Source organism: Procambarus clarkii, chromosome 74, assembly GCF_040958095.1.
Source record: "Procambarus clarkii isolate CNS0578487 chromosome 74, FALCON_Pclarkii_2.0, whole genome shotgun sequence".
Lineage (NCBI taxonomy): Eukaryota > Metazoa > Arthropoda > Malacostraca > Decapoda > Cambaridae > Procambarus > Procambarus clarkii.
The window spans coordinates 18,213,332-18,225,280 of NC_091223.1; the positions used below are offsets into that span (position 1 = coordinate 18,213,332).

General features: G+C 44.3%; 1 long non-coding RNA gene across 1 annotated transcript; it reads right to left on the reverse strand.

The window, feature by feature from the left end:
* Positions 1-2,226: 2,226 nt before the first annotated feature.
* Positions 2,227-9,768, reverse strand: LOC138356743 (uncharacterized). The gene is made up of 2 exons (XR_011224626.1): positions 9,626-9,768; positions 2,227-3,856 (listed from the first exon to the last, which is right to left on the reverse strand). It is a non-coding gene; the product is annotated as an uncharacterized lncRNA (long non-coding RNA).
* Between the last annotated feature and the right edge of the window lie 2,181 nt (positions 9,769-11,949).

The window sequence follows — 11,949 nt, forward strand, 5'->3', positions numbered from 1 at the left end:
TATGCATTCTCTGCTTGAAACTTGAAGTAAATATGTGTTTGATGAGAGTAGAATTAGTTTTATAATAGCAAGATATTATACGAGTAGGTATTAAGTAAATAAACACTGGTGAACATGAAATATGAGAGAAGGTGATGAGCCCTGCCTGATGGGATCATTTACTATCACCAAATGCCCCTGTTCACCTAGTAGTAAGGGTGTACCTTAGCTATACATACCCATTTCTAATTTATTTAGTTTGGTTTTATTTTGAAATTAAATCTGGGTGAGACATAAAATAAAAATATGCTGCACAAATGGTGTTAGGTAAGGAAAAGGGTAAAAATGTCAAAAACCTTATTCATTGAATACTTAAAGCTATAATTATGACTATATAGATTATTAAAAAAGAGAGAGGGAAGCAGGGGTCCAAGACCTCTTCCTGTTATACAATTTGGGTGTGGAATAAGTAATTATCAAAAGAAGGCACCATGCCGGGAAGGCTATGTAGCGGTGAGGCAGCTACTTATTTGAGAAATGCTTATTTTATTTACCTTATAAGCTGAGGCAACTTATTTTATTTGAGGAATACTCAGCTGATTCCTCTACATTTAGCATGGAACATATTTGTGTCCAAGACCTTTTCCTGTTACTCAATTTGGCTGTGTGTAACCAAACTAGAAGTGCTCTACAAATCAAGGGACCCAGAATGTGGAATGACCTCCCGAATCATGTCAAAGGCTGTACCTCTCTCAACCAGTTTAAGAGTTAAACCAAGTACTGCCTAATTAACTCCATGTAACCTAACTTACCTCCTAAATGTCAACCCATGTCTTGCTATTTTTTAAACAACGCTGTTCACCAACATGTGCAATTGCTGATTTATGCTATGTTAACCCCCTTTTTGTATTTTGTATTCCTTCTTTCAACACAATTTATACCTAATCCCGATTACTATTAAGTTTTAGTCTGTGTTTTTTTCCCCCCACACCTTGCCCAAAATGCTATGAGTATTAGTGGCTTTAGGTATTGTATGTAATAGCTCTGCCTATAAATCCAACATTATGTTTGTAAATCAACTGTATGTACTTTTCCTGAATAAAATGTATTTATTATTTATTTTTTAATCAGTAAGTATTAAAAGAAGGCACCAAGCTGGGAAGGCTATGTAGCACCATTGTGTGTAACAATAAACCAATTTTTTTTTAAACAAATAATGCACCTGTATGGGAAAACAAATCCTGTCAGCTGTAAAAATATTGATGCAGTTATTTAAATGAAAAATATAATGAAAGAAATATTACTGGTTTATTTTTATACTATCTTTTTGTACTGTACAGTATATCCAAGGAAGTGAAAAATTGAGACATAATGCACAATTTAATGAATGATTAGCATGGATTAGCAGTTCAAAAGAAATATGACTTGTATTACATATCAACATGAGATCTTAATGATCCATGGTCAACATGATTTAATAAGGGTAATACAGTACTGTATTTGTAATAATACAAACTATAATTTAAAATCTTTATTATTGATTTTTTTTATTAAGAAGATTAGGTATACACAGCAATGTGCTGCTACCCTATTCTATATGGAATATTACACAGTGTAGATAAAAAACTAGCTATAAGTTTATCTAATACTCCCATCTCACAGGATGGTTAGACATACTGTACATGGAATCAATTTAGAAAATACCAGCCTCAATACAAAAAACAAATCAACTCTGACTAAACAACTCTAAGCAATTTTCACAAGAGGTAAGCACTGAATCATGGAAACATTATATTATAATTACTCTTACCAGTTTCTACAAAACTCTCAAACAATGTATTTTTAAACATGTTAACATCTATGCACACAGATATTGATCCTGATCAAAATCTTCTGTCTCATATCTACACCAACCAGCACATTGATCATCATTATTGCAAGTATTTCACAGCACACCAGGCTAAAAACAAACTTCAAAATAGCACCTGTCTATCAGTTTATAACCAAAATGTTAGATCACTTGGTAAACATTTTGACGATTTAAATGCATTACTCACAGCAATAGGTACTAACCTATCGTTCATTATTTTAACAGAAACTTGGCTAAATAAAGACTATACCCAACTCTACAACTTAGCTGGTTATAAAGCCATTCATAACTGTAGGCCTAATAAAAAAGGTGGTGGCACAGCTATATATTACCGAGATACATTTTTTCTGACCAGGGGGAAAAAGACACAGGCCGAATGGGCTTAAATTTTTTATTAGTAAATTAAATTCTGCAGAACATGTAAATAATATAAGTAGGAATTAACAAATGTAACATGTCCATGTCTGAGGACTAATTAACTTAAAATGTACCCCCGTAGTAATAAGCGTAGCCTAGACATGGCAAACACGTTCTGCAGAAACCTAATGGCAGATGAAATATAATTAGAACTAGGTATAACAGTCAGAACACAAAGGGGAAATAAAGTGTATAGACACAACACTTAACGGAGCCCTACCAAGACATAATGGGAAATCCTAGAATTAACAGGCGGGCAGAAAATACCTAGTGACTGGGGAAAACTGATATGACAAATGGGAGAAGTTTTTTCCCAGGGCGTGAGGCCGGCCGCCAAGGAATAAGAAGTGTTTCCTGACTCTTACTAGCACCTAGACTGGGCAAAGGATTAGCTGCGGACAGCGGGACACTTGGGGACCGGCGCTGCACCCCCACCGCAGGCCAGCTGGCCGGACCATCCCCCCGAAGGGCGAGGCCCGCTGGTCGCAAGGAGGCCTCAGAGTGGCAGAGCAACAACGTCCCGGACGTAGTCAGCTGGGGGTTCCAGCTGGTTGCTGGACCCGCCATTATCTTCGATGGCGAGCCCGTCAAGAGAGCCGAGTGGCCCTGTCAATTCTAAAGGTAAGAGGGCGTGGTCGGCTGAAGGTGAGCCTAGCTCTGCGAGGGCGGCGCGAATTAATCGCCCTGAAGAAGTGTTGCCTGTTCCTTGGGGCACGGGCCGGGTAGAACTTGCCGGGGGGCGCTCGCTGGGCTAAATTATGCGTGCGTCCTGCGCTGTGCTTGTAGGATCCGAAGAGTGTTGATTCATGACCATGTAAGCGATACCTGGTCCAGTCGGAGCGTGCGTCGATTTTTTGTCGCGTAGATCACCTCCCCCGGGCTGAAAGATATAAGGCAGTAAGGGTGGGCAGAAGCGGCATGCAGTGTTATCGTGACAGGCAAGAGCACAGACGAGAGGTAAACCCTAGCTGAATCAATACGGAGACGAAAAACGGGGGGAGGGGGCCCAGCAGCAGGAATTAAGAGATTCCATAATTAACAATCCTGGATGAATAAGAGTTTTCCGAATAACTATACTGTAGCAATGAAGGGGGCTAACAATTCTAAGAATTTTCCAGCAAACGGAAGGGGGAAGTACCTTTGCTATGAGCAAAGGTGGGAGAAAGCCAGTAGGAGAACAGCAAGGAAGCACAAAGCAACTATAAACAGGGATAATACGAAACACTATAAATCTTGATAATATAAACAATACATATACCAAGAACGGGTATATACAACAAAGCAATATATACATAAACAATAAAATGGAATAAGAACCAATTCTTAAAGCCAAATCTATAACATGCTTGTGTCCTAAGCGGATGTAGAATGTGAGCGGGGAACATTACCCTTGGTCTCCATTCCATCTCTACCTCCAGACGGGTGATAGGGCTGAATAGAAGCCAAGGAGTCTGCCTTAAGTGGCCGCTGAGTGTAGTCTTGTGTTGTCAATGAGCGTCTGCAAGCCGCAGCTAGTACGCCGTGACTTCGGCTACATCTTTTAGAACAGGAGCAAAGTGAAATCGACGGCAGGGAACTGGCATCCAGTAACTGTAATAAGGATAATATTAAGAATACAATGTCGTAAATAATCGTACAATGTAAGAATACAATGTAATATCGTAAATAACCGATGACGGCAAGTGCCGCAGAATGGAAGAAATTAAGAAAGCAACGCCAAACCATAATAACAATTTATATTCTTTATAAAATAATACTGGAATGACAGTAACGATACGGAATAATATTAATACTACCATATAGCCCAGCAAATAAAGGGAAGATAATAGTATTAACGTAGGCCCTGGGCGGCTGCATCCCGGCACCGCTGCGTGCGTTGTAACGGTGATAAGAGGAATGAATATCTGGCTCGCGTTCTCTTCCTCGCCGCAGTAGGGTGAGGAAGGTGGGGGGGGGGGGGTGCCGGCTTGGCGTGGCTGCGAAAAGGGAACATAAGAAGCCGACGTTGTGCGCCAAGCGGGCAGAGCACAGGGGAAGGAATAGCAGTTGGAGGTAAGGGCCCCTAACCTAATGATAGATGAGGTTAAATTAAATAGAATACTATTACGAGTAAGAAACAACAATGGCGAAGGAACAAGAAGGGGAATTAGCCCAGAAGGCCGGATGGCCAAAGAACGTTAGCGACCGTATGGCCAACAACATGCTGGCTGACTGCTGACCAACAACATGCTGGCCGACATCATGCTAACTGACTGGCTTATGCTTGCCGTATGGAAGGCCGAATGGCCCGTTTTTGCATGACACCGTGCGCGAGGCCATGCTAAACTTCTCTGTAGCATTCCAAATGTATCTTAATGTACTGCCGAAACGATGAAGAATGGGTGGTCAAATATAATGCACAATATTTAGAATATATAATGAGGGAAACGAGTGTAATAGGACGAAATAACCGGAGGAAAAAATGTGTGGGGGGGGGGGACCCAACCCGAATGCACTGCAACTAGCGTACCCTAGGTGAAATTAACTTAATGGCGCAGAGGCAAAGCAATAGATTAATACAAATCCTAATTGAAAGTCCCTTAATATAACAAATTGAACGTGAAACTTAAGCAAAGTGTAAATTGCGGGAAAAATTTGCCGTGATAAATACGAATTATAATTGCGAGTCCAACAATAACAAATTTTTAGGCATGAGGCGAAAGCAATGCTATAAATTTCGGAAGTAATACAACTCATGACTGAAAGTCTAGCAATCATAAGATATATTTTAAAATTGTTCACAAATAATATAAATTATGAATCACCAAAACGGCGTACCGTGGCAGGGCGTCAAAGCTTAAGGTAGAGATAACTGAGGCGGCGAGTAGCCACTCGCTCAGCCTAGCTGGCCTTACCTAACAACTTAAACAAAGTCGAGCGAACAAGCATAAAATTCCACCGGGAAGTAAAACCTGCAGCTGGTGTTGGGAGGGCATCAATTGAATTAAACTGAGATAGGGTAAATGTAAACATTTAGGCCGTAAATGATAAACCACATAACGTAACCAGGAGAAACAACAAATATGCCGCAAGGCTACCCGTAATAACAGTAATAATTTACAGAGGAAACTAAACATAAATGCAGGGCCAGAAACTTAAAGCAGGAGACAAGGGCCCGTAACACCGCGACTAGCACATCCTAACTGACTTTACTTAATAACTTAAGGCAAAGCAAAAGTTAAACAAACATACTGTAAACACAGTAAAAGACGCATGCAACAAGACAAAGCATCCTGAGCGGGAATAAAGTGAGTAGGCTAGTGGAAAAAGCGAAGCCAGGGAAACTGAAGCAAGAGGCAAGAGGCCCGTGACACGGCAACTAGCACAACGTAGTTGGCTTGGTTAATAACTCAAATACAATAGGCACGGGTTTTATAAGTTAAAGAATTATGCACGTGGGTAGTACCTGGACCTTAAACCCACATTAACGTAGCGTGTATAACACAAACACCAATAGTCAAAATTGTGCAAAATAATGGATTAACTTAACGACCGTTGTCGAATGTTGAACTGCAAAATCCTGCCATCAGCGGCTGGAACATCGGGCATCAGCGGCTGGAACATCGGGGCTGGGCACCTGCAGCTGGACATCGACAGCTGGAGCATCAACATCTGATAAAGGGAGGAAAATACCGGCAACTGGCCACCAGGGAAGACCTTAGCGGTAAGTAGAGGGCCAGCTGCAAGACAATTTAGGCTAAAGACTGGAATATAAGTGTCCTAGAAAATAACGGGAACAATTCATGAAGCTGGGAAAGCGAGAAGTACAAAACTGAAAAGAGTGATAAATTGATGGGCGCAACGTCGGTTGGAACGCTTCAGCTGGAGGTTCATGACTGAAGCATCGGCTGCCGGGAAGCCTAAGATGGAACTGGGGCGTTAGCAGCTGTAACATCGTCTGCTGAAACTAGCTGAGTCTGTGAGGGCGCCCGCTGCAACAGCTACGGCCGAGCCACCAGCTGGCCCATCCTCTGCAGGAACAACACCGGCTGGGACGACGTCGTTGGAAAAGCCTAACAATGTAATAAATTATATTATATGAATAATCGTAAATAAATGGTGTAAATAATAAATTATAAACCAATTATAACTATAATTAATTATAAATAATTATAAATTGCAAAACAAAGTATGCTCAAAATAAAGCTGGACTATAACTCGTTAGAGAAACGGGAATAACACTTTGAGCCGAGGTAAATACAACCAAATACAATAACGTAAAGGAGTGAAAAAAGACACGTCGGCTGGAACTTCGCGACCAGCGGCCTGGGAGGCCGCAGTGACATCCGGGCTACACCGGGCAGACAACACGTCTGGATAACCCAGCACCCTGGGAGGCCGCCTATTTATATGACCGAATAAATATAAAACTGAAAACATCGCCGGCTTAACTCGTCACAGGAAGGACGTCGGCTGGGAAGCCGTAGTACCTTCCGACTAAATTGAGGAATAACTGAAAGTCTTTAATACACGTCGTGACTGAAAGACACCATAGTATAACCTAACTAGCTCATCCTAGCTGACTTAACTTAAACTCAATGACAAAAGCGGCAGTTACACAAACATAATTGCGGCACAAAAGTTAACTAAAACGTGGAGCAAACGCAATGCATAAATTGCAGTAACAAATCTAATAATAATAATAATCTAATCTAAACAAATCTAATAATAAGGAATAATCTAAAGCCAGAGGCTTGCTCCATGCTAAATTGAGGAATAACTTTAGTCTTAATACACGTCATGACTGGAAGACTAAGGATATAACCAGTTATTTAAGTAAGCGTTTAGTTAATGATGGAGGAACGTAAATCACCAAAACAGGAGCGGGCTCCCGTTCACTAAATTGACATGGAAACGAATACCTAATTACCTCTAAAACTAAAGGATCTAAATCCAGAGGCTTGCGCAATGCTAAATTGAGGAATAACTTGAGGAATAAATGAGGCAAGTCTTAATACGCATCATGACTGGAAGACTAAGAATATAACAAGTTATTTAAGTAAGGGTATAGTTAATGATGGGGGAACATAAATCACCAGTACAGGAGCGGGCTCCCGTTCACTAAATTGACATGAAAATACGAATTCTTTTACGAAAATAGAATTTTTTTAAGGCAAGAGGTGTAAGCGATGCTATAAATTTCCTAAATTTGCCGCGTAATGAAACTAATCAAGCTGAAAGTCTAAATAAAGAAATGTAATAAAATTGAACAGAATTAAATAATAAATGACCGCAATAATTAGAATTAAATCCATCACACGTTGTAAAATCTCTTGTATGTATGTACCTTACCTAAATAAACATTTGATTTGATTTGAAGTTGCTCAAACGGCAGACCGAATTAATTAATTTAATTAGAATTAAATCCATCACACGTTGTAAAATCTCTTGTATGTATGTACCTTACCTAAATAAACATTTGATTTGATTTGAAGTCGCTCAAACGGCAGACCGCACGGCCAGGCATTAGGCTGGACGCTGAAAACTTGGGATGGGGAAGGGGGGCCGCATAACCGGGCACTCCAGGCAGACCAACATCTGGTACACGCAACCAAGGAAAAACACGGGAGGACTGTGCTACAGCATTCGAACGAAACGTGGAGGAATTGACGTACCGGGCTACACCGGCCAGACGAAAACGTCTGGGTACGAACGTGCCGGCTATACCAGCCGGACGAAACGTCTGGGAACAAATGTACCGGGCTACACCGGCCAGACGAAAACGTCTGGGTACAAGCGTGCCGGCTATACCAGCCGGACGAAACGTCTGGGAACAAATGTACCGGGCTACACCGGCCAGACGAAAACGTCTGGGTACAAGCGTGCCGGCTATACCAGCCGGACGAAACGTCTGGGAACAAATGTACCGGGCTACACCGGCCAGACGAAAATGTCTGGGTACGAAAGTGCCGGCTATACCAGCCGGACGAAACGTCTGGGAACAAATGGACCGGGCTACACCGGCCAGACGAAAACGTCTGGGTACGAACGTGCCGGCTATACCAGCCGGACGAAACGTCTGGGAACAAATCTACCGGGCTACGCCGGACAAACGACTACGTCTGGGACAAACATGCGGGCTACACCGGCCCGACGAGACGTCTGGAGACAAACATACCTGCAGGTATGTTACCATACCTACCATACAAACATACCTGCATACCTGATGAACGCAAAACACGCCTGAGCGCGCCCTGGCTCACCTAGACACCCCCAAACAGAACAGGGGACCATAGAACAGAACGGACCATAGAACGGACCATAGAACGGTGGAGAGCCTGGACCAAAACAGCAGGGGACGGGGAGGCACTCGGCTAAGCCCAACCTGACGTCGAGGTAGCCCCTATGCAAAGAAGCCTCAGGGCCTGCCGACCGGGACACCGCCGCCAGGCGTGGGCGTCTCCAGCCCGTGGGCGTGAGGCAGGCCCCCACAAGCGGGCACGCCCGGGTACGACATGAATGCAGACAGACCCCCGCCCCGGGGAAGGCCACACCGCTAATCCGCGTGGTTTAGCACCCAAGAGGGACAGGAAGGAAGCGAGACACAACCCAGGGCAAGCGCTCCTCTGAGCGCCATGGCACGAGGGCGACACCTACCGGGCATGGACTCCAAAGGTCGGGCCCAAGGAACATAGGACCACTGCAACCTGGCCTCGTGGCGCCCCCGCCAAGGGCCTACCTTGAGGTGTTTCCGGGGCTTAGCGTCCCCGCGGCCCGGTCGTCAACCAAGCCTCCCGGTAGCCGGACTGATCAACCAGGCTGTTGGACGCGGCTGCGCGCAGCCTGACGTATGAGTTACAGCCTGGTTGATCAGGGAGCCGTTGGAGGCCGCCAGGCCGCTCACAGGGAGCCCGCCGTGCACGCCCGTCCGGTCACGGCACGCACCATGGCCCTTGGCATAGGACCACAGCAACCTGTCCACGTGGGGGCGCCTCCAAGGGCGACGCCGGGCCGCTCGCAGGGGGCCCGGCCAGGCACGCACGTCCGAGCGGGGCACGAACCGGGGCCCCTAGGCGCACGCCTAGGGAACGCAGCTGACCAGTGCCCATAGTGCACGCCTGGGAGATAACACTACCAGAGCGGTTCACTCGGGACACGGCACAAACACACGCCGACCCGGGGCATTGCAGCAGCAGCAAAGCAGCCGCTGCAGCACCTGGCACAGACTGAAAGGCGCGCCTGCATACCTCAAGACAGGCAAACGTGCAGAAGGCACTAGGGAACTAAGGCGGCCCACACGGACCGCGGGGGAAAAGGCGCCAACACACGCCAGACACTGGACAGTCCTGACTAAACTTTAACAGAAAATTTTTACATTACCTTAGAGTAGGATGAGTAGGGCAAGGGGCCCTGCCGTATCGACAGACTGATGAATGCAGGACTGAGTACTGGTCCACGTGTCGTTGAGGTGCAGCGCGAGGTGCAGTTTCGAGTACTGCGGCGGTCGGGTGGGAGTGAGGGAGAGCCCCCGAGAGAGAGAGAGAGAGAGAAGATTAAGCCACCCAAAAGGTGGCTTGGGCATAAATAGCCCATAAGTGGTGGCCCTTTTGAGCCATTTCCAGTATCAATAGATGATACTGGAGATCTGTGGAGGTGCGACTGCACCCTGCGTGACGGGAAATGTCTCCCGTGGATGAGTAGATTGATGATTGATGAAGATTAAGCCACCCAAGAGGTGGCACGGGCATGAATAGCCCGTAAGTGGTGGACCTTTCGAGCCATTACCAGTATCAAAAGATGATACTGGAGATCTGTGGAGGCGCAACTGCACCCTGCGTGACGGGAGATGTCTCCCGGACCAAGTGGTGACCAAATGGTCCGCCGAGAGCCCCCTCTCTGCCTCAGAATTTATATGGCCCCAGACTTCCCGCGCACCTGCGCGGGGCGCACTGCGCAACTGTTTCTTTGTCCCCCTCTTCAGAAACATCTCCGCTTTGTATTTCAAAGCAGAGGCCATATCTGCAACAGTGTTATTAGTGACAGAGATGACTACTGTGAATATACTTTTGCTCAGTTTACAATTAAATCCCTTAAATCCTCTTTGACTATTGGAGCCATCTATAGATTTCCCAATACTAACATAGCTTCTTTCTCAGACAACCTAAGGAATCTTATTATAAACAACAATCTCAACAAAAACCACATCATTCTGGGAGGAGACTTTAATATTGACCTGGGTCAACAAAATTGCTCTCAAGTTGACTATTTCCTTAACAGCATGAACTCCTGTATGCTAATCCCCACAATCACCAAACCTACCCGAGTCACTCAAACATCAGCCACTACCTTGGACCACATATGGACAAACATAACAGTTCTCCTTGTATCTGGTATAATCTACGACAGAACAACTGACCACTATCCTACCTTTCTCATAGCGAACATGGACATAACACCACCAAAAAGCAAGAAACTTTCATTTAGGCTACACAGTGAATCAGCTTTAGACAATCTTACAGAGGCACTTTACAATATTAACTAGGATTCTGAATTCAATAATACCCATGATATAAATTCATTAGCTAACCTCTTCCTCTCCAAAACTCCTCTACAGCCTCTACAACCTTCATTGTCCCCTTCTTACTAAGCAAGTAACTGACAAAAGATTAAACAATCCATGGCTCACAAGTGGCATTCTCAACTCAATCAACAAGAAACATGAATATGAAAAGAAAGTTAGGATTGGCCTAGTTTCAAAGGAAGTAGCTAAAAGGTACTCATCAATGCTTACCAGTATCATAAGAAAGGCAAAACTTGCATATTATGTGAATAGATTCAATGAAGCAAAAGGCAACATGAAAAGCACTTGGAAAACTATCTCTAGTATCCTAGGAACTAAACAACACTCACATAACCAAATAAAACTCTACAAGGATGGGGATATACCGTCAACTGATTTAGAAATGGCAAATGAATTTAATAGTTTCTTTTCATCGGTTGGTGCTAATCTTGCCAGTAAAATCCCACAGACTCAGACACATATTAACACATATCTCTCAGGCAGCTATCCAAACTCTCTTCTCCTTTCACCAATCAGCCCGGCAGATGTTGTGTCCATCATACACTCTCTAAAACCAAGGCAGGGAACACCAGTGAAATTCTGTCCATTGTGTACAAGAGAGCCTCCCATGCCCTTGCCCCACCCATAGCACTACTGTTCAACAAATCTATAGAGTGTCACACCTTCCCTGATATCCTCAAAAAAGCAAGAGTAACGCCAGTCCATAAAGGAGGCAATCCGGCGGACATAAACAATTACAGACCAATATCAAATCTACCCATTCTATCAAAAATATTTGAAAAAATTATTTACAAACAGCTCTATTCCTACCTCGTAAAATTCGACATACTCAGCCCCTGCCAGTTTGGCTTCCGGTCCCAAAAGAGCACCAACGATGCAATCATTAGTCTCCTTGACGTTATCTACTCAGCCCTTGACAAAAATGAGTTTCCGATTGGACTCTTCATTGACCTAAGAAAAGCCTTTGATACTGTTAATCACAACTACCTCTTACTTAAACTCCAGCATTATGGAATCCGAGGCCTTGCCCTTGACTACATCCGATCCTATCTTAGTGACAGACACCAATATGTAACCATCAATGATACAACTTCTTCCACCCTACCAATTACCGTTGGAGTGC